The sequence below is a fragment of the Lactuca saligna genome, chromosome 9 (assembly GCF_052625555.1).
Source record: "Lactuca saligna cultivar CGN05327 chromosome 9, ASM5262555v1, whole genome shotgun sequence".
NCBI classification, from domain to species: Eukaryota; Viridiplantae; Streptophyta; class Magnoliopsida; order Asterales; family Asteraceae; genus Lactuca; species Lactuca saligna.
The window spans coordinates 167,010,833-167,017,519 of NC_136425.1; the positions used below are offsets into that span (position 1 = coordinate 167,010,833).

Here is a 6,687-nt window from a genome sequence, read left to right on the forward strand (position 1 = left end):
GTCACCAGTGCCACCTCCATCTCCCTTCCTCTGCTGTTTTTTTTTTCTTCAGAGAACAACCCACCACTTCACCACTCACCACCACTATAACCACCCGAAATCACCACTCTAACCATCCACCTCCTTCTGTTATGTCAAACAAACACCAACCAAAAGCCCCCGCTACTGTTGCAGTCAGAGTTCTTCCTCAGCCACCGCAAGACACCACCAAACACCCATCCTTTTACTCTCCTATCTCTGACAAATCGACCCCAACTGTCTCCTCTTCGATTTTCAGTTGTGAAATGCTCCCATCATCTTCTTCTAGATCTTGTTCCTCACCTGAATCAAAGGAAATGGATGAAAAAAGAATAAACCTTGGAGGGATACTGAGCAGACACAAAAGGTGCAATCGATTGCAAAAATCGTTCCAGGTTACACAACGATGAAAGCATCAAAGGTTCTAATGGTATCGAGTTTGATGGCTTTACAACTCGGTTCTCATGCTCATTTGTTTCGGACGACGCCGTGGATTGGAGATAACAAAACGGAGCCGAAACCCAAACTCAAACCAAAACCAAAAACACGTCGTCTGATGATCTTTTGTTATAAAACAAAGGTGACCCAAAAAGGATTTATCGATTGAGGCTTCGATAACTCAGAAAAACCCTAACAAATTGGGGAATAACCAAATCAAATGATGCCCACAAAGAAATGATCCCCCTTTTATGTAGATTTAATTGTAGTGGATTCCTAAGGACGATTCAGAAGCGATTTGATTTTTGATCTGGTGGGAAAATGGAGGTTTGCGAGGATAAAAGCGATGGAAAAGGAAGAGATGAAAACCAGTGTCCCTGGAGGGGGGGGGGAGAGAGAGAGAGAGAGAGAGAGAGAGAGAGAGAGAGAGAGAGAGAGAGAGAGAAAGAGAGAGAGAGAGAGAGAGAGAGTAAAAAAAACTAAAAAAAAGAAAAAACAAAGGGTAAAATCGTCATTTTTTAAAAAATCAAGAAAAATGGACCAAAGTCGCAACAAAATGAAAACTTTTGGACTATTGGTGCTAGTCCAAACCTGTTTGGCCCAAAGTAGCATTTTTGGATATACCACAGGGACCATTCTTGCAATTTTGTCTTGGTGTTAATCTGTCGCGGATTCTATAGCAGTCCAACGATGTTCCAGTGATTAGGTGACAGCCAGTTGTAAAGGAGTGAATGGAGAGTTTGTTTTATTTAATATTAATGTTTTTTTTTCAAAATATTCTTAATGAATAAATTTAAAAAAAAACATGGTTCTTAAGGCTCCTAATATTTTTTTGTTCTTATTTGAGAAAATGCTCCGTTTTGAACCGAAAGTCTCGTTCGGCACTACAAACTTTTAGCGTTTAGTTTAAACAAAACGCTCCAAAGCCAAATGTTACTTCATGTAATGTTTAACAAAACGCCACAAGTTACAAGTTACCTGCTACAAGTTATCCGCTATCAGTTATTTTTGCCGAACACGCCCGTAAAAAAGTTATATAATAAAAGAAATATTATATATAGTTATAAATATGAAAATAACTTTTTGTATATAGGATTTATATATTAATTTTTTTGATTTTAAATATTATTTTGAATATCTTTAAATCATTATTGGAAGAATATTAAGAATAAATTGTTATTCAATATTAAACTTATAAATTTAGAGTTTATATAAATTTTTTTTAAAAAAAATGAAGAAAATAAGACACTTTATAAAGAATACATGAAAAAAGAATATAGAAATAAAAATAAATAAAAGATACTAAAAAATAATATATAGCATGTGCATAAAATATGTAATGTCTCAATAAATATTTCTTTTATTATAATAATGATATATAGCTTGAAGTAGGCGGTGTTATTGAGGAAACAATCATCATATTCCATTATCGGCAATACCCTACCTCCTCTCTCATTCCTTAGCCTCCCAGAATTGTTTCTTGGTGAAAATTATTAGAACCCATTCAATTTTCAGATACAAATTCAATAATTGAAACACCCCTGTCGTATTGAAGCTCACCCTGGCTTTGGGTATGTTTTCTATCTCTATATTTTATTTTATTTTATTTTTTTGCAAGATTTTTTTTCATTTCAAGTGGCTCGTTTAAGTATAAAAGAATTCGATTTTTACAGATCTGGCATCTGGATTTCATCTATTTTGCTGGTGTCCTCGTTTTTTTTTGAAGTGTTGAAGTTGAATCTCTTGTGGGTTTTGTTTCGATTTCAAGAAATTTGCATTTAAATATCAATTTTGAGGAGTGTTTTTTCTTCACCAAATTGAACATGTTTTGAGCTAAAAATCATGATTTGTGTTTCGGATCTTACCATTTAAATCAATAATCAAAAACCCAATTAAGTACTCAGGTCAATCTTTCTTCCCCTCTTTGGTGTTCAACATTTTTCTTAAATTGATGCAATTATTGAAATCAACAGATTGTGTTCAACTCTTCAAAAGTATTAGGGTTTCAATTTGACAATTTTTAACATCGTTTTCAAACAAGTTTCTGATTTCGATTTCGATTTCGATTTCAATGTTTCCAGGTTTAAAACCGACAAAATGGGTCTGTCGCCGTACCCAACCCCCTCCGACGCCGGTGTCCTCTGCGTGATTCTGGTGAACACCGCCATGTCAATATCAATCATGAAGGAAATAGTCCGATCAATCCTTCACGTCATCGGAATCCATGTCACCTCATGGGAAGACTACTCCAATCAATCGATAACAGAATCAGTCGAACGTAGTAGAGGAACCCCATCGGAAACTTACATGGAGGAGTTCAGAAGCCGGACGCCGTCGCTCCTTTACGACTCTCTCACCATAAATTGCCGGAGTAAAGAAGAATGCTCCGTTTGCTTGGTGGAGTTCAACCCAGATTCAGAAATCAATCGCCTTTCTTGTGGCCATGTTTTCCATAAATCTTGTGTTGAAAAATGGTTAAAATACTGGAACATCACTTGCCCACTTTGCCGAAACCACATGATGATTCCAAAAGAAGAAGAAAACACTTGCCCGATGTAAGTTGTCTTTTTTTCTTTTTCTTTTTTTTTTTTTTGGGTGATTTTTAGTGCAAAAGTACAGTTGTTGATGATGACTTCGGAATTTGCCTGTTTTTGTATATATACATGATAGATATATATATAAACTGTGTAAGGTTTCCGGTGTTGTGTGCACCTGAGAAACTCTTTAGTTTTTTTTTTTTTTTTTCTTGATGCATTTTGTGGTTAGTTTATTATAATCCGATTGTATTTTTACTGATTCGTAGCTCGATTACTACACATTTAAGATAGCATTTGAAGACATAAAATGAGCAAAAGAAGTTGAGTTCAACATTACATGAGACAAAATGTCTGACAAAAATATCTTGGTGTTTGGTAGGAGATGAGTTGGACGGGTATGATTGGACCGAACAAGTTGTTAAAATTACCATATTGCCTTTGTCTTTTTAGTTTTTACAAATACAAGTCAGTTAAAATTACAGTATTGTCCTTTACAAATAAGAACTTAATCTAACATATACATAACTTCAAAATTAACAAAGTTTTTCATGTGAGCTCACAAACTAATGGTTGTGTTAAATTTTAAGAAATATATGGTCGATATATTATTTATACCAAAATTCTCAAAATATTTAATTTTGAAATGTAAAGACAAAACAATTGACTTGTAGTTAGTGGTTGCACCAAAACCCTCTTGTAGTTGGACTAAATTGGACGTTACTTTTGCTTTATTGTTGACTAATAAGTCACACCTAATCTCCCCGTGTATAATTCATTATAAGAGTGTGTTGGTTAAGCTTGTGAAAAATAATAAGCATTTTTCTAAAATTATATTTTATAAGCTTAGGGACGTAACTTATCAATTTTGACTTATTATACGTAGGACTTATTTCTATCCAAACACAATTTTCAGCTTATATTGGTGTGGTGTGGAAGTCCGGTAAGCTAAAAAAAAGCTTTTATATATATATATATATATATATATATATATATATATATATATATATATATATATATATATATATATATATATATATATATATATATATATATACTAACACTACAAATAAAATGGCGCTAAGACCGATTGTTTTTTCCAAACCATTTTGGTTGTTGTCATCTTTACATTTGTTTCCTTCAAGCTTCTGACCACTTAATTAATACGCAAAGATACGTAATCTAACTTGTAAGAATTCGTGATCTTTGTCTTAGTTTATACGTTATGTTTCTAATTTGTAGTTGTAAGTTATATAAAATGTTAAGTATTTTTTGTTATTTCTTTTTCTAATTTATTGTCAAAATTATGTTTCTAGTTTGTAAATGTGATGTTGGTTACTATAACTCGTTGACATTAGTAACTACTAACTTTTTTAACGGTAAATTTAATCTACTTCTAAATTACTTTTTAATTCCACTTATGTTCACGATATGAGTCATTGAGTTAAACTTTCAATCTCAATGAGAGAGGACAACATCTGCTGCTATTGGGCTAGAAATCTTTTGGTAGATAGTGGACGTGTTCGGCACGGAGCGTTTAAGAGCTTTTAGCTAGTTTTGCAGAACATACTTAGTAACTAATATATCCTCTTACCTGGCAAAGATTTGCCTCCGCGGAAGGATGATTCATTCGGATCAACATGAGAGCTCAACTACATTGCATATAGAAATGTTCAAAAAGTCATTGAAGTTTACGATGAAAAAAAAAAGAGACATAAACTGAAACCAAATTGTCAATCCCAAAAACTGAAGAAACGGAGAAAAATAGACTACGATGTGTTTGTTTCTATAAGGATTGTTTTTTTTATGATAAATTAAATTATTTAATATGAGATCGAAACTTTTTTTTTTTTGCATGTCTAATTAGTTATGAGTTTAGGATCATCTTATATTTTTAGAATCTTTAGTGTAATTGGAATCTACATGAGTGAGTGTGAAGTATGAGATTTTGATCTAATACAAATCAAGTCATGCAAAAAAAACATTTGCAATAGATGAATTTGATCCTAATCATGTAAAATGGTGAGGGTTAAAGGAACCACACCTAGAGTTGAATATTTCTAGAATCTGATCCAGACTGGATTTATGACATCACCAAAAGAAATGGTTTTACACAAATTGGATCTGATTGGATCCAGATATAGAGGAAAAGATATAGGTTCATCCTAACCGATTATAAGTATGTTCCATTTCAGATCCCCAAATACTATCAATAAATGGTCTGATTTTCAAAAAAAAAAACGTAACAAACATTTATACTATAACACTTAGTTTTTATATTTAATTTTAAAAATTATTCAATAAATTAGTAAAATAATAAATTTACTAATAATCAATAAAAGCATAATAATTTTAATTGATAAAATATAAATATTGAGTCAAAGTTTAGAAATTTAGGAGTTGCGATGACTAACAATAAACAAACTCATGTGTAACATTTATTTAACTCGTCTAACACCAATAAGACTAAGGGATTGTTTGATAGTTATTTATTGAGTGAGATCCAATCCACTTAAAACTTGATTGAGTTAAGCTAAACCTCTTATCAGATTCAGTAAAATATCTATTAGAAGCTATAAGACTAAACCTCTTATCAGATTCAGTAAAATATCTATTAGAAGCTATAAGACTAAATCAGATGCTTTTAATTGTAGTACATTCATTGCATCATATCAATTAATGAATCAAAGTTCTCAAGGTGATCCTTGAATTTCCTGATCACCAATAGAAGTAAAGGCGGCTAGAAAATTTTAAACATTGTTGTCTTGCTGATAGATATTCATTATCGGATTCTACAATGTCATGGATTTGGCAATGGAAAAGATCTCATTTTACTAGTCAAGAGTTGATGGAGTTACAAACTTGTTGCGAGGTGATTAACAATATTTCACTTTGGTGTTATACTTTCTCACAGCCTGGGTCAAATGCGTGTGTTTGGTGTGTATTTTTTGTTATTGGGTGGCTGTGAGTCAAAGTATTTTTTCGAAAAAGGTTTCTTTCTTTTTGGGATATATAATTTATTACCCTTCCTTGACATCTTGGTGTTGGTCTTATTACAAATATTATTACCCTTTCTTGTTGTGGCGTAGTTTATTATCAAAAACATTATTGTATATATATATATATTTTTTTTCATTTTCTAGCTTGTGACTGATAAATGCTTTTATAATATTTTTGCTTTGCTGTTCAAAAAAAAAAAAAAGAATGAGTTTATCATCTAGAAAAGATGTCCAAAATACATGTAATATATTTGTATATTTCCTTATCAGTAGTTCTATATGCATAAATTATGTATGCAGTTTATGTAAAACATGTTTGTAATACCTGTGTTTTCGATTAGTATTGATCATGTATATTTTACGATTTTAGTTATATAAGTTATTAATTATTAAAGCTATATAGATCATAAAATAATATATGTTTTGATAATATTTTTTGTTAATACATGATGCTAATTCGAAATGAATTGTCGTATATTTTGTAAGTTATAGATCGTAGTGCTCATTTGAAATGTATCGAACTATTGATATATCTTTGTTAAGTTATAGATTTTAATTGTTTTGCTAGTCAATTCTTATTCTTATGTATTATAGAATTAATGGAAGTATATGTGTAATATATTTAAATCAACGAATTATGGTTTTTGATAAACAAAAAATAGAATAATAAAGAAAAAAAACATATATGTAATTTAATT

The 6,687-nt window shown here is 31.2% G+C and overlaps 1 pseudogene across 3 annotated transcripts; it reads left to right on the forward strand.

The window, feature by feature from the left end:
* The first annotated feature begins 1,848 nt into the window (after positions 1 to 1,848).
* Positions 1,849 to 3,188, forward strand: LOC145018605 (putative E3 ubiquitin-protein ligase XERICO pseudogene; annotated as a pseudogene). 3 transcript variants are annotated; one of them, XR_013667089.1, is made up of 3 exons: positions 1,849 to 2,027; positions 2,130 to 2,201; positions 2,538 to 3,188. The product of XR_013667089.1 is annotated as a putative E3 ubiquitin-protein ligase XERICO pseudogene, transcript variant X2 (transcript). The 3 variants fall into 3 exon arrangements; XR_013667088.1 differs by lacking the exon at positions 2,130 to 2,201 and having other exon boundaries at positions 1,851 to 2,027; XR_013667090.1 differs by lacking the exons at positions 1,849 to 2,027; positions 2,130 to 2,201 and adding an exon at positions 2,208 to 2,360.
* The last annotated feature ends 3,499 nt before the right edge of the window (positions 3,189 to 6,687 follow it).